General features: G+C 35.6%; 1 long non-coding RNA gene across 1 annotated transcript; it reads right to left on the bottom strand.

The window, feature by feature from the left end:
• Window positions 1-15,110: 15,110 nt before the first annotated feature.
• Window positions 15,111-22,871, bottom strand: LOC135151991 (uncharacterized). The gene is made up of 3 exons (XR_010291015.1): window positions 22,138-22,871; window positions 21,143-21,269; window positions 15,111-15,210 (listed from the first exon to the last, which is right to left on the bottom strand). It is a non-coding gene; the product is annotated as an uncharacterized LOC135151991 (long non-coding RNA).
• Window positions 22,872-23,278: the final 407 nt, after the last annotated feature.

Below are 23,278 nucleotides of genomic sequence, written 5' to 3'. Positions count from 1 at the left end.
TGTTGAAATCAACTTGTAGCTTCATTTTCGGTTGTTTGAATTTCGAAACAACTTTTAGTTTCATCTTTTCTCGTTTGAGCCCAGAAACAACTTGTAGCTTCATTATTGAGTCGATTGAAGTTGGAAACAACTTGTAGTTTTATTCTAGACTTGTTTGATGTTGAAAACAGCTTGTAGCTTCATTTTTGGTTGTTTGAAGTTAGAAACAACTTTTAGTTTCATCTTTACTCGTTTGAGCCTGGAAACTACTTGTAGCTTCATTATTGACTCAATTGAAGTTGGAAACAACTTGTAGCTTAATTTCAGACTTGTTTGAAGTTGAAAACAACTTGTAGCTTAATTTTCGGTTGTTTGAAGTTCGAAACAACTTTTAGTTTCATCTTTACTCGTTTGAGCCCAGAAACAACTTGTAGTTTTATTTTAGACTTGTTTGATGTTGAAAACAGCTTGTAGCTTCATATTTGGTTGTTTGAAGTTAGAAACAACTTTTAGTTTCATCTTTACTCGTTTGAGCCTGGAAACAACTTGTAGCTTCATTATTGACTCGATTGATTTTGGAAACAACTTGTAGCTTTATTTCGGACTTGTTTGATGTTTTTTTTTTTGCTAGTTGACTTGTTTGATGTTGAAAACAACTTGTAGCTTCATTTTCGGTTGTTTGAAGTTCGAAACAACTTTTAGTTTCATCTTTACTCGTTTGGGCCCGGAAACAACTTGTAGCTTCATTATTGACTCGATTGTAGTTGGAAACAACTTGTAGCTTTATTTCGGACTTGTTTGATGTTGAAAACAACTTGTAGCTTCATTTTCGGTTGTTTGAAGTTAGAAACAACTTTTAGTTTCATCTTTACTCGTTTGAGCCCGGAAACAACTTGTAGCTTCATTATTGACTCGATTAAAGTTGAAAACAACTTGTACCTTCATTTCAGACTTGTTTAATGTTGAAATCAACTTGTAGCTTCATTTTCGGTTGTTTGAATTTCGAAACAACTTTTAGTTTCATCTTTTCTCGTTTGAGCCCCGAAACAACTTGTAGCTTCATTATTGAGTCGATTGAAGTTGGAAACAACTTGTAGTTTTATTTTAGACTTGTTTGATGTTGAAAACAGCTTGTAGCTTCATTTTTGGTTGTTTGAAGTTAGAAACAACTTTTAGTTTCATCTTTACTCGTTTGAGCCTGGAAACTACTTGTAGCTTCATTATTGACTCAATTGAAGTTGGAAACAACTTGTAGCTTAATTTCAGACTTGTTTGAAGTTGAAAACAACTTGTAGCTTAATTTTCGGTTGTTTGAAGTTCGAAACAACTTTTAGTTTCATCTTTACTCGTTTGAGCCCGGAAACAACTTGTAGCTTCATTATTGACTCGATTGAAGTTGGAAACAACTTGTAGCTTTATTTCGGACTTGTTTGATGTTGAAAACAACTTGTAGCTTCATTTTCGGTTGTTTGAAGTTAGAAACAACTTTTAGTTTCATCTTTACTCGTTTGAGCCCGGAAACAACTTGTAGCTTCATTATTGACTCGATTAAAGTTGGAAACAACTTGTAGCTTCATTTCAGACTTGTTTGATGTTGAAATCAACTTGTAGCTTCATTTTCGGTTGTTTGAATTTCGAAACAACTTTTAGTTTCATCTTTTCTCGTTTGAGCCCAGAAACAACTTGTAGCTTCATTATTGAGTCGATTGAAGTTGGAAACAACTTGTAGTTTTATTTTAGACTTGTTTGATGTTGAAAACAGCTTGTAGCTTCATTTTTGGTTGTTTGAAGTTAGAAACAACTTTTAGTTTCATCTTTACTCGTTTGAGCCTGGAAACTACTTGTAGCTTCATTATTGACTCAATTGAAGTTGGAAACAACTTGTAGCTTAATTTCAGACTTGTTTGAAGTTGAAAACAACTTGTAGCTTAATTTTCGGTTGTTTGAAGTTCGAAACAACTTTTAGTTTCATCTTTACTCGTTTGAGCCCGGAAACAACTTGTAGCTTCATTATTGACTCGATTGAAGTTGGAAACACCTTGTAGCTTTATTTCGGACTTGTTTGATGTTGAAAACAACTTGTAGCTTCATTTTCGGTTGTTTGAAGTTAGAAACAACTTTTAGTTTCATCTTTACTCGTTTGAGCCCGGAAACAACTTGTAGCTTCATTATTGACTCGATTAAAGTTGGAAACAACTTGTAGCTTCATTTCAGACTTGTTTGATGTTGAAATCAACTTGTAGCTTCATTTTCGGTTGTTTGAATTTCGAAACAACTTTTAGTTTCATCTTTTCTCGTTTGAGCCCAGAAACAACTTGTAGCTTCATTATTGAGTCGATTGAAGTTGGAAACAACTTGTAGTTTTATTTTAGACTTGTTTGATGTTGAAAACAGCTTGTAGCTTCATTTTTGGTTGTTTGAAGTTGGAAACAACTTTTAGTTTCATCTTTACTCGTTTGAGCCTGGAAACTACTTGTAGCTTCATTATTGACTCAATTGAAGTTGGAAACAACTTGTAGCTTAATTTCAGACTTGTTTGAAGTTGAAAACAACTTGTAGCTTAATTTTCGGTTGTTTGAAGTTCGAAACAACTTTTAGTTTCATCTTTACTCGTTTGAGCCCAGAACAACTTGTAGTTTTATTTTAGACTTGTTTGATGTTGAAAACAGCTTGTAGCTTCATTTTTGGTTGTTTGAAGTTAGAAACAACTTTTAGTTTCATCTTTACTCGTTTGAGCCTGGAAACAACTTGTAGCTTCATTATTGACTCGATTGATTTTGGAAACAACTTGTAGCTTTATTTCGGACTTGTTTGATGTTGAAAACAACTTGTAGCTTCATTTTCGGTTGTTTGAAGTTTTTTTGCTAATCGGTTGTTTGAAGTTCGAAACAACTTTTAGTTTCATCTTTACTCGTTTGGGCCCGGAAACAACTTGTAGCTTCATTATTGACTCGATTGAAGTTGGAAACAACTTGTAGCTTTATTTCGGACTTGTTGATGTTGAAAACAACTTGTAGCTTCATTTTCGGTTGTTTGAAGTTAGAAACAACTTTAGTTTCATCTTTACTCGTTTGAGCCCGGAAACAACTTGTAGCTTCATTATTGACTCGATTAAAGTTGAAAACAACTTGTAGCTTCATTTCAGACTTGTTTAATGTTGAAATCAACTTGTAGCTTCATTTTCGGTTGTTTGAATTTCGAACAACTTTAGTTTCATCTTTTCTCGTTTGAGCCCCGAAACAACTTGTAGCTTCATTATTAAGTCGATTGAAGTTGAAACAACTTGTAGTTTTATTTTAGACTTGTTTGATGTGAAAACAGCTTGTAGCTTCATTTTTGGTTGTTTGAAGTTAGAAACAACTTTTAGTTTCATCTTACTCGTTTGAGCCTGGAAACTACTTGTAGCTTCATTATTGACCATGTTTTGAAGTTGAAAACAATTGTAGCTTCATTTTCGGTTGTTTGAAGTTGGAAGCGACTTTTAGTTTCATCTTTACTCGTTTGAGCTGGGAAACAACTTGTAGCTTCATTATTGACTCGATTGATTTGGAAACAACTTGTAACTTCATTTCAGACAGTTTGAAGTTGAAAACAACTTGTAGCTTCATTTTCGGTTGTTTGAAGTTGGAAACGATTTTAGTTTATTCATCTTTACTCGTTTGAGCCGGAAACAACTGTAGCTTCATATTGACTCGATTGAAGTTGGAAACAACTTGTAGCTGTCATTATTGACTCGATTGAAGTTGGAAACAACTTGTAGCTTCATTTCAGACTTGTTTGAAGTCGAAACATTTGTAGCTTCATTTCGGTTGTTTGAAGTTGGAAACAACTTTTAGTTTAATCTTTACTCGTTTTGAGCCTGGAAAAACTTGTAGCTTCATATTTACTCGATTGAAGTTGGAAACAACTTGTAGCTTCATTTCAGACTTGTTTAAGTTGAAACAACTTGTAGCTTCATTTTGGTTGTTTGAAGTTGGAAACAACTTTTAGTTTCATCTTTTCTCTTTGAGCCCGGAAACAACTTGTAGCTTCATATTGACTCGATTGAAGTTGGAAACAACTTGTAGCTTATTTTCAGACTTGTTTGATGTTGAAAACAACTTGTAGCTTCATTTTCGGTTGTTTGAAGTTGGAAACAACTTTTAGTTTCATCTTTACTCGTTGAGCCCGGAAAAAACTTGTGTGCTCATTATTGACTCGATTGAAGTTGGAAACAACTTGTAGCTTCATTTCAGACTTGTTTGATTGAACAACTTGAGCTTCATTTTCGGTGTTTGAAGTTCGAAACAACTTTTAGTTTCATCTTACTCGTGAGCCCGGAACAACTTGTAGCTTCATTATTGACTCGATGGAGGTGGAAACAACTTGTAGCTTCATTTCAGACTTGTTTGATGTTGACAACTTGTAGCTTCATTTTCGGTTGTTTGAAGTTGAAACAACTTTTAGTTTCATCTTTACTCGTTGAGCCTGGAAAACTTGTAGCTTCATTATATGACTCGATTAAAGTTGGAAAAACTTTTAGCTTCATTTCAGACTTTTTTGATGTTGATCAACTTGTAGCTTCATTCGGTTGTTTGAAGTTCGAAACAACTTTAGTTTCATCTTCTCGTTGAGCCCAGAAACAACTTGTAGCTTCATTATTGAGTCGATTGAAGTTGGAAACAACTTGTAGTTTTATTCAGACTTGTTTGATGTTGACAACTTGTAGCTTCATTTTCGGTTGTTTGGAGTTGGAAACAACTTTTAGTTTTCACTTTTCTCGTTTGAGCCCGAAACACTTGTAGCTTCATTATGTGACTCGATTAAGTTGGAAACAACTGTAGCTTCATTTCAGACTTGTATTGAGTTGAACAACTTGTAGCTCATTTTCGGTTGTTTGAAGTTCGAAACAACTTTAGTTTCATCTTTACTCGTTTGAGCCCGGAAACAACTTGTAGCTTCATTATTGACTCGATTGAGTTGGAAACAACTTTTAGCTCATTTCAGACTTGTTTGATGTTGACAACTTGTAGCTTCATTTTCGGTTGTTTAAGTTGAAACACCTTTTAGTTTTCATCTTTCTCGTTTGAGCCCAGAAACAACTTGTAGCTTCATATTGATCTATGAGTTGGAAACAACTGTAGTTTTATTTCAACTTGTTTGATGTTGAAACAACTTGTAGCTTCATTTTCGGTTGTTTGAAGTTCGAAACAACTTTTAGTTTCATCTTTTCCGTTTGAGCCCAGAAACAACTTGTAGCTTCATTATTGAGTCGATTGAAGTTGGAAACAACTTGTAGTTTTTATTTCAGACTGTTTGATGTTGACAACTTGTAGCTTCATTTTCGGTTGTTTGAAGTTGAAACAACTTTTAGTTTCATCTTTCTCGTTGAGCCCAAACAACTTGTAGCTTCATTATTGACTCGATTAAGTTGGAAACAACTGTGTACTCATTCAGACTGTTTGATGTTGAAACAACTTGTAGCTTCATTTCGGTTGTTTGAAGTTCGAAACAACTTTTAGTTCATCTTTTCTCGTTTGACCCAGAAACAACTTGTAGCTTCATTATTGATCGATTGAAGTTGGAAACACTTGTAGTTTTATTTAGACTGTTTTTGATGTTGAAAAAACTTGTAGCTTCATTTTTGGTTGTTTTGAAGTTAGAAACAACTTTTAGTTTCATCTTTACTCGTGTTGAGCCGAAACAACTTGTAGCTTCATTATTGACTCGATTAAAGTTGGAAACAACTTGTAACTTCATTTCAGACGTGTTTGAAGTTGAAAACAACTTGTAGCTTCATTTTCGGTTGTTTGAAGTGGGAAACACTTTTAGTTTCATCTTTACTCGTTTGAGCCTGGAAACAACTTGTAGCTCATTATTGACTCGATTGAAGTTGGAAACAACTTGTACTTCATTATGATCGATTGAAGTTGGAAACAACTTGTAGCTTCATTTCACTTGTGTTGAATCGAAAACATTTGTAGCTTCATTTTCGGTTGTTTGAAGTTGAAACAACTTTTAGTTTAATCTTTACTCGTTGAGCCTGAAAGAACTTGTAGCTTCATTATTACTCGATTGAAGTTGGAAAACACTTGTAGCTTCATTTCAGACTTGTTTGAAGTTGAAAACAACTTGTAGCTTCATTTTATTTTGTTTGAAGTTGGAACAACTTTTAGTTTCATCTTTTCTCTTTGAGCCCCGAAACAACTTGTAGCTTCATTATTGAGTCGATGAAGTTGGAAACAACTGTAGTTTTATTTTAGACTGTTTGATTTGAAACAACTTGTAGCTTCATTTTGGTTGTTTGAATTAGAAACAACTTTTAGTTTCATCTTTACTCGTTTGAGCCTGGAAACACTTGTAGCTTCATTATTGACTCAATTGAAGTGGAAACAACTTGTAGCTTAATTCAGACTGTGTTTGAAGTTGAAAACAACTTGTAGCTTAATTTTCGGTTTTTTGTTTGTTTTGTGTTTTTGAAGTTCGAAACAACTTTTAGTTTCATCTTTACTCGTTTGAGCCCGGAAACAACTTGTAAGCTTCATTATTGACTCGATTGAAGTTGGAAACAACTTTAGCTTTATTCGACTTGTTTGATGTTGAAAACAACTTGTAGCTTCATTTTCGGTGTTTTTGAAGTTGAAACAACTTTTAGTTTCATCTTTACTCGTTTGAGCCGGAAACAACTTGTAGCTTCATTATTGACTCGATTAAGTTGGAAACAACTGTAGCAACTTGTAGCTTCATTTTCGGTTGTTTGAAGTTCGAAAAACTTTTAGTTTCATCTTTTCTCGTTTGAGCCCAGAAACACCTTGTAGCTTCATTATTGAGTCGATTGAAGTTGGAAACAACTTTGGTTTTATTTCAGACTTGTTTGATGTTGAAAACAGCTTGTAGCTTCATTTTTGGTGTTTGAAGTTAGAAACAACTTTTAGTTTCATCTTTACTCGTTTGAGCCTGGAAACAACTTGTAGCTTCATTATTGACTCAATTGAAGTTGGAAACAACTTGTAGCTTAATTTCAGACTTGTTTGATGTTGAAAACAACTTGTAGCTTAATTTTCGGTTGTTTGAAGTTCGAAACAACTTTAGTTTCATCTTTACTCGTTGAGCCCAGAAACAACTTGTAGCTTCATTATTGAATCGATTGAAGTTGGAAACAACTTGTAACTTCATTTCAGACAAGTTTGATGTTGAAAACAACTTGTAGCTTCATTTTCGGTTGTTTGAAGTTGGAAGCCACTTTAGTTTCATCTTTACTCGTTGAGCTGGGAACAACTTGTAGCTTCATTATTGACTCGATTAAAGTTGGAAAAAACTTGTAACTTCATTTCACACAGGTTTGAAGTTGAAAACAACTTGTAGCTTCATTTTCGGTTGTTTGAAGTTGTAAACGACTTTTAGTTTCATCTTTACTCGTTTGAGCCTGGAAACAACTTGTAGCTTCATTATTGACTCGATTGAAGTTGGAAACAACTTGTAGCTTCATTATTGACTCGATTGAAGTTGGAAACAACTTGTAGCTTCATTTCAGACTTGTTTGAAGTCGAAAACATTTGTAGCTTCATTTTCGGTTGTTTGAAGTTGGAAACAACTTTTAGTTTCATCTTTACTAGTTTGAGCCCGGAAAGAACTTGTAGCTTCATTATTGACTCGATTGAAGTTGGAAACAACTTGTAGCTTTATTTCAGACTTGTTTGATGTTGAAAACAACTTGTAGCTTCATTTTCGGTTGTTTGAAGTTGGAAACAACTTTTAGTTTCATCTTTACTCGTTTGAGCCCGGAAAAACTTGTAGCTTCATTATTGACTCGATTGAAGTTGGAAACAACTTGTAGCTTCATTTCAGACTTGTTTGATGTTGAAAACAACTTGTAGCTTCATTTTCGGTTGTTTGAAGTTAGAAACAACTTTTAGTTTCATCTTTACTCGTTTGAGCCCGGAAACAACTTGTAGCTTCATTATTGACTCGATTGAAGTTGGAAACAACTTGTAGCATAATTTCAAACTTGTTTGATGTTGAAAAAAACTTGTAGCTTAATTTTCGGTTGTTTGAAGTTCGAAACAACTTTTAGTTTCATCTTTACTCGTTTGAGCCCAGAAACAACTTGTAGCTTCATTATTGAATCGATTGAAGTTGGAAACAACTTGTATCTTCATTTCAGACATGTTTGAAGTTGAAAACAACTTGTAGCTTCATTTTCGGTTGTTTGAAGTTGGAAGCGACTTTTAGTTTCATCTTTACTCGTTTGAGCTGGGAAACAACTTGTAGCTTCATTATTGAATTGATTGAAGTTGGAAACAACTTGTAACTTCATTTCAGACAGGTTTGAAGTTGAAAACAACTTGTAGCTTCATTTTCGGTTGTTTGAAGTTGGAAGCGACTTTTAGTTTCATCTTTACTCGTTTGAGCCTGGAAACAACTTGTAGCTTCATTATTGACTCGATTGAAGTTGGAAACAACTTGTAGCTTCATTATTGACTCGATTGAAGTTGGAAACAACTTGTAGCTTCATTATTGACTCGATTAAAGTTGGAAACAACTTTTAGCTTCATTTCAGACTTGTTTGATGTTGATCAACTTGTAGCTTCATTTTCGGTTGTTTGAAGTTCGAAAAAACTTTTAGTTTCATCTTTTCTCGTTTGAGCCCAGAAACAACTTTTAGCTTCATTATTGAGTCGATTGAAGTTGGAAACAACTTGTGGTTTTATTTCAGACTTGTTTGATGTTGAAAACAACTTGTAGCTTCATTTTTGGTTGTTTGAAGTTAGAAACAACTTTTAGTTTCATCTTTACTCGTTTGAGCCCGGAAACAACTTGTAGGTTCATTATTGACTCGATTAAAGTTGGAAACAACTTTTAGCTTCATTTCAGACTTGTTTGATGTTGATCAACTTGTAGCTTCATTTTCGGTTGTTTGAAGTTCGAAACAACTTTTAGTTTCATCTTTTCTCGTTTGAGCCCAGAAACAACTTGTAGCTTCATTATTGAGTCGATTGAAGTTGGAAACAACTTGTAGTTTTATTTCAGACTTGTTTGATGTTGATCAACTTTTTTTTTTTTTTTGATAATTGATGTTGATGATCAACTTGTAGCTTCATTTTCGGTTGTTTGAAGTTTGAAACAACTTTTAGTTTCATCTTTTCTCGTTTGAGCCCCGAAACAACTTGTAGCTTCATTATTGACTCGATTAAAGTTGGAAACAACTTGTAGCTTCATTTCAGACTTGTATTATGTTGAAATCAACTTGTAGCTTCATTTTCGGTTGTTTGAATTTCGAAACAACTTTTAGTTTCATCTTTACTCGTTTGAGCCCGGAAACAACTTGTAGCTTCATTATTGACTCGATTAAAGTTGGAAACAACTTTTAGCTTCATTTCAGACTTGTTTGATGTTGATCAACTTGTAGCTTCATTTTCGGTTGTTTGAAGTTCGAAAAAACTTTTAGTTTCATCTTTTCTCGTTTGAGCCCAGAAACAACTTGTAGCTTCATTATTGAGTCGATTGAAGTTGGAAACAACTTGTAGTTTTATTTCAGACTTGTTTGATGTTGAAAACAACTTGTAGCTTCATTTTTGGTTGTTTGAAGTTAGAAACAACTTTTAGTTTCATCTTTACTCGTTTGAGCCCGGAAACAACTTGTAGCTTCATTATTGACTCGATTGAAGTTGGAAACAACTTGTAGCTTAATTTCAAACTTGTTTGATGTTGAAAAAAACTTGTAGCTTAATTTTCGGTTGTTTGAAGTTCGAAACAACTTTTAGTTTCATCTTTACTCGTTTGAGCCCAGAAACAACTTGTAGCTTCATTATTGAATCGATTGAAGTTGGAAACAACTTGTAACTTCATTTCAGACATGTTGAAGTTGAAAACAACTTTTTTTTTTTTTTTTTTCGCTAAATGAAGATTGTATTAAAAAGAGGGAAAAATACATAGTCTAGGGGCATACCCCGCGAGAACAAAGCAAGTAAACCAAACTAAACATTTAAAGAAAAAAACGTTGCCCTACAACCTTTAAGGAACAGGGACAAGGTCAACTAAATATTTAGTCTACACAGTAAAGTCTAAACACGTAGCCTTAGTAAATCCTCATTATAATAGAATGATCAGCTCTAACATTTCGCTGAAAATAAGTGCAAGTGAAAAGCTTGTGACGAACTGCTAGCTTGATCTCTTCAGTTAAACCAGATGCACCTCTTCTAAGATTAGGATTATGAAGTCTCGAATTTCTTTCCATCCAAACATAAAAAAACGTGGCAGTAACAAACAGATATGTCATTTCCTTTTCAATAGAATTAAGCCCAGTGCTAGTAAAGATATTCCCAGTCTTGAAACTATCCCAGTCGAAAGTAATTCCCACAAACCAAGTGGCAAATATCCTGCGAACATATGAACATGAACAGAAGAGATGCTCATGCGTTTCATTGGCAGTACCACAGAGAAGGCATATCGGGTTAACAGTCATTCTGAAATCTATCATGCGGTCCTTGGTGAGGAGTTTCTCCTGAACAACAAGCCAAGCTGTGAAAGAGAATTTCGGCACTGTGAATTTACACCACACAAAACAATACCAGGGCGGCAGGTTCCCAGTGAGGCGAATATCGTCCCAGATGTCACTGATCTTCAAGTTTCTATACTCTACACCAGCCCAAAGTATACAATCCACATCATGAATTACAGTGCGTGCACAAATCTCCCTCAGAACCTGTATAGAGTAGTCATTAGAAGGTCCCAAGTGCCACTGACCATGGGAGATAATAGTGCTAAGCTTAGCCAAATAACCCGATTCAAGAGACGAAATTGCTCTTCGTCCAACTGTACATATGAGTGGTCTGTTATCACCCCATGGATCATGCCATAGTAGGAAACGAGAGTCACGTCCAACTCTGTAGGTGATGTACGGCATAACTAAGCTCCGGGCATTGAGAATTTTACGAACTCCCCAGGAACAAGATGCAGGGGCATCCATCGTCCAGAATGCGCGATTCTTGAGCAAGAATTTATGAAACCAGTCAAGCCAAAGAGAGTCCTCAGAATTCTGAATTATCCTCCAGATTTGAAGAAAGACTGCACTTTGATTCCAGCTTAGGAGCTCCTTGAACCCCAGACCCCCTTCCACTTTTCTAAGGCAACAGTTTTTCCAAGATACTTTATAGTAACACGAACCAGAAAGATTTCCCTTCCAGAGGAATTTAGCCATCATACTTTGTATAATCTTTATAATCTTCTTAGGCAGGAACAAAAATTCAGCCCAATTCCCTTGCATTCCATATATCACAGACTTGAGAAGGAGAGCTCTTCCCGACTGACTCAAATACTTGGAGCACCAGGTTTCCATTCGACCACCTATTTTAGAAATCAGGGGCTGACAGTCTCTGAAAGTGAGCTTCCCTGAAATTAGAGGCAAACCAAGATATGACATTGGAAGTGTACCTCTATTAAATCTGGAAACAGCAATTGTAAAGTCCTGAATTTCCGAAGGGACATTCCCAAAGAAGGTGACACACTTCGACTGATTTGTAGAAAGCCCCGACATAGCACAGAACTGATTAATAGCAGCCAGCATTATATTCACAGATTCTTTATCTCCCCGACAGAACAACAACACATCATCAGCAAAAGTTAAGTGAGTAATATTGGCCTCTTTTGTTCGGCTGTGATGCTTGAACAAAGAGGTCCTCGTTGCATGATTGAGACACACCGACAGAGCCTCCATAGCTAAAACAAATAAATAAGGTGATAGGGGGTCACCCTGTTTCAACCCAGACTTACAGTTGAAATAACCTTCCAGAGAACCATTAACTTTAACAGAGACCATAGATCCCGTAATACAACACTTGAGCCACTTAATGAAAACAGGATGAAAACCTTGGAGAGCAAGCAGATCAAACAAGAAACTCCAGTTAATAGTATCAAAGGCCTTCGACAGATCAAGCTTAAAAGCTATACGAGGCGTACCTCTGTTTAGATGGTAGTCCCGACAAAGTGCCTGAGCTAGAAGAACATGGTCGCCAAGTTTTCTGCCTTTAACAAAAGCAGCTTGATTATTTGAAACAATAGAAGGCATGAAGGGTTGCATTCTGTGAGCTAGAATTTTAGAGATGACTTTATACAAGACATTGCAGCATGAAATTGGCCGAAACTGAGCCATGGAAACAGCATTGTTAACCTTGGGAATAAGAGCAATCGCAGCAGAATTTACTATACGAGGTAAATTAAACTGTTCAAAAAAGGAGTGTATGGCAGCAAAGACATCATTTTTTATCACTTCCCAGGCTTTAGAATAAAATTCTGCAGTCATACCATCAGGACCAGGGCATTTGTGCTTCGACAGTCCCTTAAACATTCCAGAAATCTCAGCATTAGTAACAGGTCTGATCATGGAGGAACTATGCTCATCATTCAGCCTCTTAAAACTAAAGTCAGTGGGAATAGGAGTCACCAACTTTGCTGTACCAAGAAGATCTTTATAGAAATTCACAGCAACTTCAGATATCTCCTTATGGGTGAAAACAATACGGCCCTCATTCTCAAGAGATAGAATCTTTCTCCTGTTCCAGTTTGCCTTACAACTGTTGAAAAAATAACGATTGTTACCATCTCCACATTGTAACCACTTAACTCGAGATTTTTGCTTTAAAAAAACTTCATGCTGCAATAACACATCCTTCAGGTCATTTGTAAGCTGCATTTCTTGTGAAAGCCAGTCAGAATTCGGAGAAAGAGGCATGGCCTCTTGAAAAGAGAGAAGCTTTGTCCTCGCATCAGTCACCTTAGCATCCAAATTACCATTTCGAATATTAAATTGCTTGAGATGTTCCTTAATACGTTTAGTCTTAGACATGAGAATGAACCAGGGATCACCATTAACTTCAATATTCCAGTTCTCCAAAAGGGTATGATTAAAATCAGGGTGATCAAGAAGGTGTTGAAACACCTGGAACGGTCGAAAAATTCTTTCTCTAGCAAGTCCCAAGACTACTGCAGCTGGGTTATGATCAGAAAGCCCCTTAGGTAAAAATACAGCTTTAGACAGATCAAAAGAAGACAGCCAATGATCATTCACCAGTACCCTGTCAAGTTTTCTTCTCAAGGCTGAGACCAGGTTACTCTCTCTCCAAGTGAAAAGATCCCCCGTAAAGTGCAAGTCAGTGACACCCAACTGGTTAAGACAATTTCTAAAGTCCAGAATACCTTGTTGGGCACGAGGAAGGGGGCCATTAGTTTCATATGGTCTAGCAAAGATGTTAAAATCTCCCGTGAGGCACCAAGCTTTATTCGATCCATTCTCTATCCAATGTCCATTAATATCAGCCAAATTACTCCACAGAACCCTTCTCTCAACAGAGTTATTACTAGCATAAACAACTGTTAGCACAAAGGAGGCTTGATTACCATGATTCAAGACCTGACAAGTGAGATGCTGATCCGAAGATGCTAAATGTTGAACAGACCATCTGTTAGGATCCCATCCTAACCAAATACGTCCATTATTGTGATGTTGGTAATTAAACAGCCAACAGAAATGCCTATTAATAAGACTTGAGAAATACAGGGCATCTCTTTCCTTAACGTGGGTTTCCAAAACGGCAAATAAGCCTAACTGCAGAGAATGAACAAAATCCTTGACATAAGAAATTTTATTATGCAGTCCCCGGACGTTATAGGAACAAAAATCAAACTCAATCATATTAGTGAGTTGAAGAAGGGGAGTCCCTCCCCTTTTGAAGCTTTAACTTCTTCTTTTGAGACTTAGTAAGTCTAGCAGCTGGGTTCTTCTTGTCTATCTCATCGACATTACGCAGATTTTTAAAGACTTGAGGCGGGGTTGGGGAGTCATCAGAATGCACAGAGTGCACAGACCCTTCTCCATGCTTACGCTTTACTTCAGTCCACCTTTCAGAGTGAGCAGCATCACACTCATTCACAGACTGCTTAATAGGAGTCACGATAGTATTGCTCACAGGAGGATCTGGACAATTAGGATTACTCTCAGCAGCAACCGGTTGAGCAGTCTTAACCTCAATTTTCTGATCTTTCTTTACCCAGACACGATTAACACGAGGGCAAGCCCCAATAGAATGACCCAAAGAATTACAACAAGAGCAAAACAGAGGTCTAAACGGATACGAAATTTGAACCTTAACAGTAGATTTCTCCTCTGACACTGGATCAAGAACAACAGCTTGTACTTCATTCGGCATAGGGTCACCTAATTTATAAAGAACCTGCATCTTAGCAAACGGCAGGAGATCAAGCTTGGCAGTCAAAGGATCAGCTCCTAGAGGTCTCCCAACTGTACTTGCTAGTCGACTCAACCCCTCAACAGTCCAATAAGAATCTGGAATGTTACTAAGCTTTATCCACATCGGAATAGCACTAATATTATCAGTACCCGGTTTAATACCCCATCTAGTGACCACCATAGGTCGTTTATCAATGTACCATGTTCCTCTAGAGAGAACTGCATCACGCTCCTGCTCATCTTTAAACTTGAACACATAGGTTCGATTATCCTTCTGAAAAACATCTTGCAAACCTTTGACAGCCCACATCTTGGCTGCAAACTCAGCCACCTCCTTGTAAGGCTTGGTTCCTTTGGTGAAAGACCCAACAACACAACTTTTGTATTTATCATTCCCTTTTCTTAGCTCTTCCAGAGGGGGTTCCACAATCATCGATTCACCAGGGGGGAGGAAGCGAAAGGAAGGGGGGGGAGGACAATCTCTCTTAAGAACTGTGGCCCAAGATTTTAAAGGGGTCTCCCCTTTACTCACCTCAGCCACCTTATCACCCTTAACATTGCTATTCTCCTTCAAAATCTTATCATCAATTCCAACCAAAGGCTTCGAAGACTTAGGTGAGCTGGACCTTTCTTCAAACACCGTATGAGCAGCCGAATCTGGCATTTTGTCCTTCATTTTATCAGTGAAAGGATTGGGGCCTCTGTTCACAACCTCATCTTTGAGTAAGGGGAGCCCAAATTCATCTCTAGATGGAATCCCACCACCAAATCCATCCTTAACCTGGTGATTAAGAACTTGTTGTTCCGAAAACCCCATTGCTCGGAGAAAGCCTAAAACATCCGTGAGCTTTCTTCTGGTGGCTATGAGCGCATCTCTCTCATGCTTAGAGGCACTAAGCATTATAGCAATCTCTGCCTAACTTCAACTTGCAACACAACTTAGCTATTTCTGAATAACCATTTTAATCACTTCTCGATCAATGCCTCGATCAACGTCTCGTTCCATTCTATACGATGGCAAAATATTATTTCAGTCGTCGGATCAGACGGATTAACTAAGCTCGAAAAGCATTAAGACCTATTCTATATCTACCCTTCGCATATACATGCCACATAGTCAGACAAACACATAGCACATAGTTGAACAATTAACTTTTATAGCCATTAAAAAGTCAATATTGATAAGTTAACATTTAACATGTTTCAGTTAACCATGTCACCTTATTCTTATCTATTTAATATCCTTCAACAAGTAAAACATATATAGTTTCTAACGAAAATTCGACAGCACTTCCTCTATTTATCGGACTATCCACCTGTTTTCTTATATTATTCAACAAGTAACCAACTCAATCCAACTCAATAAACAAATAAGTACTGGACCAATATCAATTAAAACACAATATCACAGTATGCACACTTGCATAGCTAGATTTGAAATCATATATCACTATTAAACATGATTAACACTGACCAACCAAGTATAACCTCCTCCTATGCACTAATCAAAGAAAGAAGACGAGAACAAATAGTTCAAACAGCCCTCACTCTATGATTTTTAATAAACTGAAAATTTATCTCTTTAATACAAAATTTCTATGAGACACTCCTAAACATTATTCCAATCTACTATAAAAATTTCAGAAGAAAATTCCATGTTTAAGGGAGTAAAACAGGGCCTGCAAGTCAAGAACCTGAGTCTGTCCTGCAGAACCAGCCCCACGCTAAGAATTTTAATAAATAGAAAAATTGGTCTGTTTGTATGAAATTTTAATGACATATTACAGACACTAACATCTAACTCCAGTAAAGATTTCAGAATTAAACACCAAGTATAAGACCTCCAAACAGAGTCTGCAATCAGTATAACAGACCCTGTCCAGTATTTTCTGCGCATACCATACTAAAACGGTCATATCTCCTAGCTCGCTAATCGAATCGATTCGATTCTTTCGAGCACATAAACTAGACTCTGAGGAGCACATAACCACACAAAGATTAGGCATATAGTCTGACTCTATGAGCCCAGAAATGTACTGCAAAACAGATCAGCAGCAACCTCGAATTCAACGGATTATGTATAAATCTAAATTTTAGCCCAATACTTAAACTCCTAAACACCATTTTGAAAACATTTACACAAAATCTTAACCTGAAAGCTTGAATACTCAGTTATATATCCTCATAATTCATGTACATGAGTCATCCGATTATACTACTATTTTGCGTACTAATTATAATCATACTACAACAACCAATTCAAATATCAATTAAGCACACAATTCAATCATACAATTACTAAAACCAATCTCAATTTCCAAAAATTCAATCAACCTTCAATTACAAGCATATAATCAGTTTATATACATACAAACACACATAAATCAGATTATACACACATAAATCAGATTATACACAATTGACTCGATTAAAGTTGGAAACAACTTTTAGCTTCATTTCAGACTTGTTTGATGTTGATCAACTTGTAGCTTCATTTTCGGTTGTTTGAAGTTGGAAGCGACTTTTAGTTTCATCTTTACTCGTTTGAGCTGAGAAACAACTTGTAGCTTCATTATTGACTCTATTAAAGTTGGAAACAACTTGTAACTTCATTTCAGACAGGTTTGAAGTTGAAAACAACTTGCAGCTTCATTTTCGGTTGTTTGAAGTTGGAAACGACTTTTAGTTTCATCTTTACTCGTTTGAGCCTGGAAACAACTTGTAGCTTCATTATTGACTCGATTGAAGTTGGAAACAACTTGTAGCTTCATTATTGACTCGATTGAAGTTGGAAACAACTTGTAGCTTCATTATTGACTCGATTGAAGTTGGAAACAACTTGTAACTTCATTTCAGACAGGTTCGAAGTTGAAAACAGCTTGTAGCTTCATTTTTGGTTGTTTGAAGTTAGAAACAACTTTTAGTTTCATCTTTACTCGTTTGAGCTTGGAAACAACTTGTAGCTTCATTATTGACTCAATTGAAGTTGGAAACAACTTGTAGCTTAATTTCAGACTTGTTTGATGTTGAAAACAACTTGTAGCTTAATTTTCGGTTGTTTGAAGTTCGAAACAACTTTTAGTTTCATCTTTACTCGTTTGAGCCCAGAAACAACTTGTAGCTTCATTATTGAATCGATTGAAGTTGGAAACAACTTGTAACTTCATTTCAGACATGTTTGAAGTTGAAAACAACTTGTAGCTTCATTTTCGGTTGTTTGAAGTTGGAAGCGACTTTTAGTTTCATCTTTACTCGTTTGAGCTGGGAAACAACTTGTAGCTTCATTATTGACTCGATTAAAGTTGGAAACAACTTGTAACCTCATTTCAGACAGGTTTGAAGTTGAAAACAACTTTGTAGCTTCATTTTCGGTTGTTTGAAGTTGGAAACGACTTTTAGTTTCATCTTTACTCGTTTGAGCCTGGAAACAACTTGTAGCTTCATTATTGACTCGATTGAAGTTGGAAACAACTTGTAGCTTCATTATTGACTCGATTGAAGTTGGAAACAACTTGTAGCTTCATTTCAGACTTGTTTGAAGTCGAAAACATTTGTAGCTTTATTTTCGGTTGTTTGAAGTTGGAAACAACTTTTAGTTTCATCTTTACTCGTTTGAGCCCGGAAAGAACTTGTAGCTTCATTATTTACTCGATTGAAGTTGGAAACAACTTGTAGCTTAATTTCAAACTTGTTTGATGTTGAAAAAAACTTGTAGCTTAATTTTCGGTTGTTTGAAGTTCGAAACAACTTTTAGTTTCATCTTTACTCGTTTGAGCCCAGAAACAACTTGTAGCTTCATTATTGAATCGGTTGAAGTTGGAAACAACTTGTAACTTCATTTCAGACATGTTTGAAGTTGAAAACAACTTGTAGCTTCATTTTCGGTTGTTTGAAGTTGGAAGCGACTTTTAGTTTCATCTTTACTCGTTTGAGCTGGGAAACAACATGTAGCTTCATTATTGACTCGATTAAAGTTGGAAACAACTTGTAGCTTCATTATTGACTCGATTGAAGTTGGAAACAACTTGTAGCTTCATTATTGACTCGATTAAAATTGGAAACAACTTTTAGCTTCATTTCAGACTTGTTTGATGTTGATCAACTTGTAGCTTCATTTTCGGTTGTTTGAAGTTCGAAAAAACTTTTAGTTTCATCTTTTCTCGTTTGAGCCCAGAAACAACTTGTAGCTTCATTATTGAGTCGATTGAAGTTGGAAACAACTTGTGGTTTTATTTCAGACTTGGTTGATGTTGAAAACAGCTTGTAGCTTCATTTTTGGTTGTTTGAAGTTAGAAACAACTTTTAGTTTCATCTTTACTCGTTTGAGCCTGGAAACAACTTGTAGCTTCATTATTGACTCAATTGAAGTTGGAAACAACTTGTAGCTTAATTTCAGACTTGTTTGATGTTGAAAACAACTTGTAGCTTAATTTTCGGTTGTTTGAAGTTCGAAACAACTTTTAGTTTCATCTTTACTCGTTTGAGCCCAGAAACAACTTGTAGCTTCATTATTGAATCGATTGAAGTTGGAAACAACTTGTAACTTCATTTCAGACATGTTTGAAGTTGAAAACAACTTGTAGCTTCATTTTCGGTTGTTTGAAGTTCGAAACAACTTTTAGTTTCATCTTTACTCGTTTGAGCCCGGAAAAAACTTGTAGCTTCATTATTGACTCGATTGAAGTTGGAAACAACTTGTAGCTTCATTTCAAACTTGTTTGATGTTGAAAAAAACTTGTAGCTTCATTTTCGGTTGTTTGAAGTTCGAAAACAACTTGTAGCTTCATTTTCGGTTGTTTGAAGTTGGAAGCGACTTTTAGTTTCATCTTTACTCGTTTGAGCTGGGAAACAACTTGTAGCTTCATTATTGACTCAATTGAAGTTGGAAACAACTTGTAGCTTAATTTCAGACTTGTTTGATGTTGAAAACAACTTGTAGCTTAATTTTCGGTTGTTTGAAGTTCGAAACAACTTTTAGTTTCATCTTTACTCGTTTGAGCCCAGAAACAACTTGTAGCTTCATTATTGAATCGATTGAAGTTGGAAACAACTTGTAACTTCATTTCAGACATGTTTGAAGTTGAAAACAACTTGTAGCTTCATTTTCGGTTGTTTGAAGTTGGAAGCGACTTTTAGTTTCATCTTTACTCGTTTGAGCTGGGAAACAACTTGTAGCTTCATTATTGACTCGATTAAAGTTGGAAACAACTTGTAACCTCATTTCAGACAGGTTTGAAGTTGAAAACAACTTGTAGCTTCATTTTCGGTTGTTTGAAGTTGGAAGCGACTTTTAGTTTCATCTTTACTCGTTTGAGCTGGGAAACAACTTGTAGCTTCATTATTGACTCGATTGAAGTTGGAAACAACTTGTAACCTCATTTCAGACAGGTTTGAAGTTGAAAACAACTTGTAGCTTCATTTTCGGTTGTTTGAAGTTGGAAACGACTTTTAGTTTCATCTTTACTCGTTTGAGCCTGGAAACAACTTGTAGCTTCATTATTGACTCGATTGAAGTTGGAAACAACTTGTAGCTTCATTATTGACTCGATTGAAGTTGGAAACAACTTGTAACTTCATTTCAGACAGGTTCGAAGTTGAAAACAGCTTGTAGCTTCATTTTTGGTTGTTTGAAGTTAGAAACAACTTTTAGTTTCATCTTTACTCGTTTGAGCTTGGAAACAACTTGTAGCTTCATTATTGACTCAATTGAAGTTGGAAACAACTTGTAGCTTAATTTCAGACTTGTTTGATGTTGAAAACAACTTGTAGCTTAATTTTCGGTTGTTTGAAGTTCAAAACAACTTTTAGTTTCATCTTTACTCGTTTGAGCCCAGAAACAACTTGTAGCTTCATTATTGAATCGATTGAAGTTGGAAACAACTTGTAACTTCATTTCAGACATGTTTGAAGTTGAAAACAACTTGTAGCTTCATCTTCGGTTGTTTGAAGTTGGAAGCGACTTTTAGTTTCATCTTTACTCGTTTGAGCTGGGAAACAACTTGTAGCTTCATTATTGACTCGATTAAAGTTGGAAACAACTTGTAACCTCATTTCAGACAGGTTTGAAGTTGAAAACAACTTGTAGCTTCATTTTCGGTTGTTTGAAGTTGGAAACGACTTTTAGTTTCATCTTTACTCGTTTGAGCCTTGAAACAACTTGTAGCTTCATTATTGACTCGATTGAAGTTGGAAACAACTTGTAGCTTCATTATTGACTCGATTGAAGTTGGAAACAACTTGTAGCTTCATTTCAGACTTGTTTGAAGTCGAAAACATTTGTAGCTTCATTTTCGGTTGTTTGAAGTTGGAAACAACTTTTAGTTTCATCTTTACTCGTTTGAGCCCGGAAAGAACTTGTAGCTTCATTATTTACTCGATTGAAGTTGGAAACAACTTGTAGCTTAATTTCAAACTTGTTTGATGTTGAAAAAAACTTGTAGCTTAATTTTCGGTTGTTTGAAGTTCGAAACAACTTTTAGTTTCATCTTTACTCGTTTGAGCCCAGAAACAACTTGTAGCTTCATTATTGAATCGGTTGAAGTTGGAAACAACTTGTAACTTCATCTCAGACAGGTTTGAAGTTGAAAACAACTTGTAGCCTGTGACAGCCCTTAAATCCGGGGGTCTAGATTCGGTGCCACTAAAAGAAAAACAATTGAAAACCTGTATGTTTTTTTTAAAGAAAGCAAAAACAAGTATTTCAAACCTGGATATTAAAAAAAATGATTTGCCCTTTCGAAACATGTATTGTTGAAAAGCTAATAAAAATCAAAGAATTTAAAACCTAAAAGCTTTAATAAAAGATTTAAAAAAAACAAAGTTCAACCCCCTTTAAAACAGGATCGCAAACAGGCTATATTATTGAAATCAGAAAAGTAAAACTAATAAATCTTATCACATGCTTTTACAACTAAATCAAATTTAGACAACTCTAATTACCACTAGTCCCAAGGACTCGATCTTGGATACTCTTCCTGACCATCAGGTTGAAACTTAGTCACTTGCAATCCTCGCCTAGCCTTACTCTTATGCTTAGCCTAAATAGGCGAACCATCTTTAACATTATCTGAAAGGGGTTAGAAGAAATAGCAAGAATGAGCAAAAGAATGCTCAGCAAGTATATAATATCCAAACCAACAATGATATAAAGATAATGATACCAACACAATATGATTTAAACAAAACAGTTTCTTCTTCATGGAATTGGAACCAGATAAGACGCTACGAGCTAAGCTGGGTGATCAGCCCACGACATAGCTCCGAACCCGCATATTCAATACGAGTTCTCAAATATAAGGGATCCTAGGCACACTTTGGCCTTTAATAATTCAATTGGGACCGGCGCCTCGGTCATAAAACATTTTCATCCAATTCCCTTTCTAAAACAGATAAATCAATTCATTTTTTCATTTTAAAACCAAGGTTCAAAATCTGTAAGCAACAATGATTCTCAACCAAATATTCATTTCAACACCTTAGCATTAGAGTTCTACTAATTAAGTATTCTTTATCAAGGGTATAGGCTACTGAATCAAGTGTATCAATGTATTTTATAATAATGGCAGGGTAGGTTGTATGATGATAACTAAGGTCTTTCAAGAAATAGGGTTTCATTTATGAGTCAGAAACAAACAAGTGAACTAGTTTATAAGCAAGAACACAATTTGTTGTAGTTGAGAGGGAGGTAAGAAAACAAAGTTATAAGCTCAATATTAAGTATCTGGCAGTTGAAAAACATAAGGATGATAATTAAGCTGATACATTTGCAAGATATAAGTGACAAAGGGTATTCCATTTCATACTTGGGTAATTCCAGAATACTAGTTAATTAGTAGAAGTCTAATTCTATAAGGAGTTTTGCAATATTCAAAGCATAACAAAGCATTGCAGGAGCAAAATCTTTTAAAGAGAAAGTAGGTTGGATATATACTTGCCTTAACTCCGGTGTCTAGCTCAGATTTCTAATAACACTATGTAGTGCCATATCATTCCTTTCTGCCAGCTTCTGACAAGACTCTATCTATAGCAATCTCTGCCTAACTTCAACTTGCAACACAACTTAGCTATTTCTGAATAACCATTTTAATCACTTCTCGATCAATGCCTCGATCAACGTCTCGTTCCATTCTATACGATGGCAAAATATTATTTCAGTCGTCGGATCAGACGGATTAACTAAGCTCGAAAAGCATTAAGACCTATTCTATATCTACCCTTCGCATATACATGCCACATAGTCAGACAAACACATAGCACATAGTTGAACAATTAACTTTTATAGCCATTAAAAAGTCAATATTGATAAGTTAACATTTAACATGTTTCAGTTAACCATGTCACCTTATTCTTATCTATTTAATATCCTTCAACAAGTAAAACATATATAGTTTCTAACGAAAATTCGACAGCACTTCCTCTATTTATCGGACTATCCACCTGTTTTCTTATATTATTCAACAAGTAACCAACTCAATCCAACTCAATAAACAAATAAGTACTGGACCAATATCAATTAAAACACAATATCACAGTATGCACACTTGCATAGCTAGATTTGAAATCATATATCACTATTAAACATGATTAACACTGACCAACCAAGTATAACCTCCTCCTATGCACTAATCAAAGAAAGAAGACGAGAACAAATAGTTCAAACAGCCCTCACTCTATGATTTTTAATAAACTGAAAATTTATCTCTTTAATACAAAATTTCTATGAGACACTCCTAAACATTATTCCAATCTACTATAAAAATTTCAGAAGAAAATTCCATGTTTAAGGGAGTAAAACAGGGCCTGCAAGTCAAGAACCTGAGTCTGTCCTGCAGAACCAGCCCCACGCTAAGAATTTTAATAAATAGAAAAATTGGTCTGTTTGTATGAAATTTTAATGACATATTACAGACACTAACATCTAACTCCAGTAAAGATTTCAGAATTAAACACCAAGTATAAGACCTCCAAACAGAGTCTGCAATCAGTATAACAGACCCTGTCCAGTATTTTCTGCGCATACCATACTAAAACGGTCATATCTCCTAGCTCGCTAATCGAATCGATTCGATTCTTTCG

The sequence above is a fragment of the Daucus carota genome, chromosome 4 (assembly GCF_001625215.2).
Source record: "Daucus carota subsp. sativus chromosome 4, DH1 v3.0, whole genome shotgun sequence".
Taxonomy (NCBI): Eukaryota; Viridiplantae; Streptophyta; class Magnoliopsida; order Apiales; family Apiaceae; genus Daucus; species Daucus carota.
This window is presented reverse-complemented; position numbering and strand designations above follow the sequence as displayed.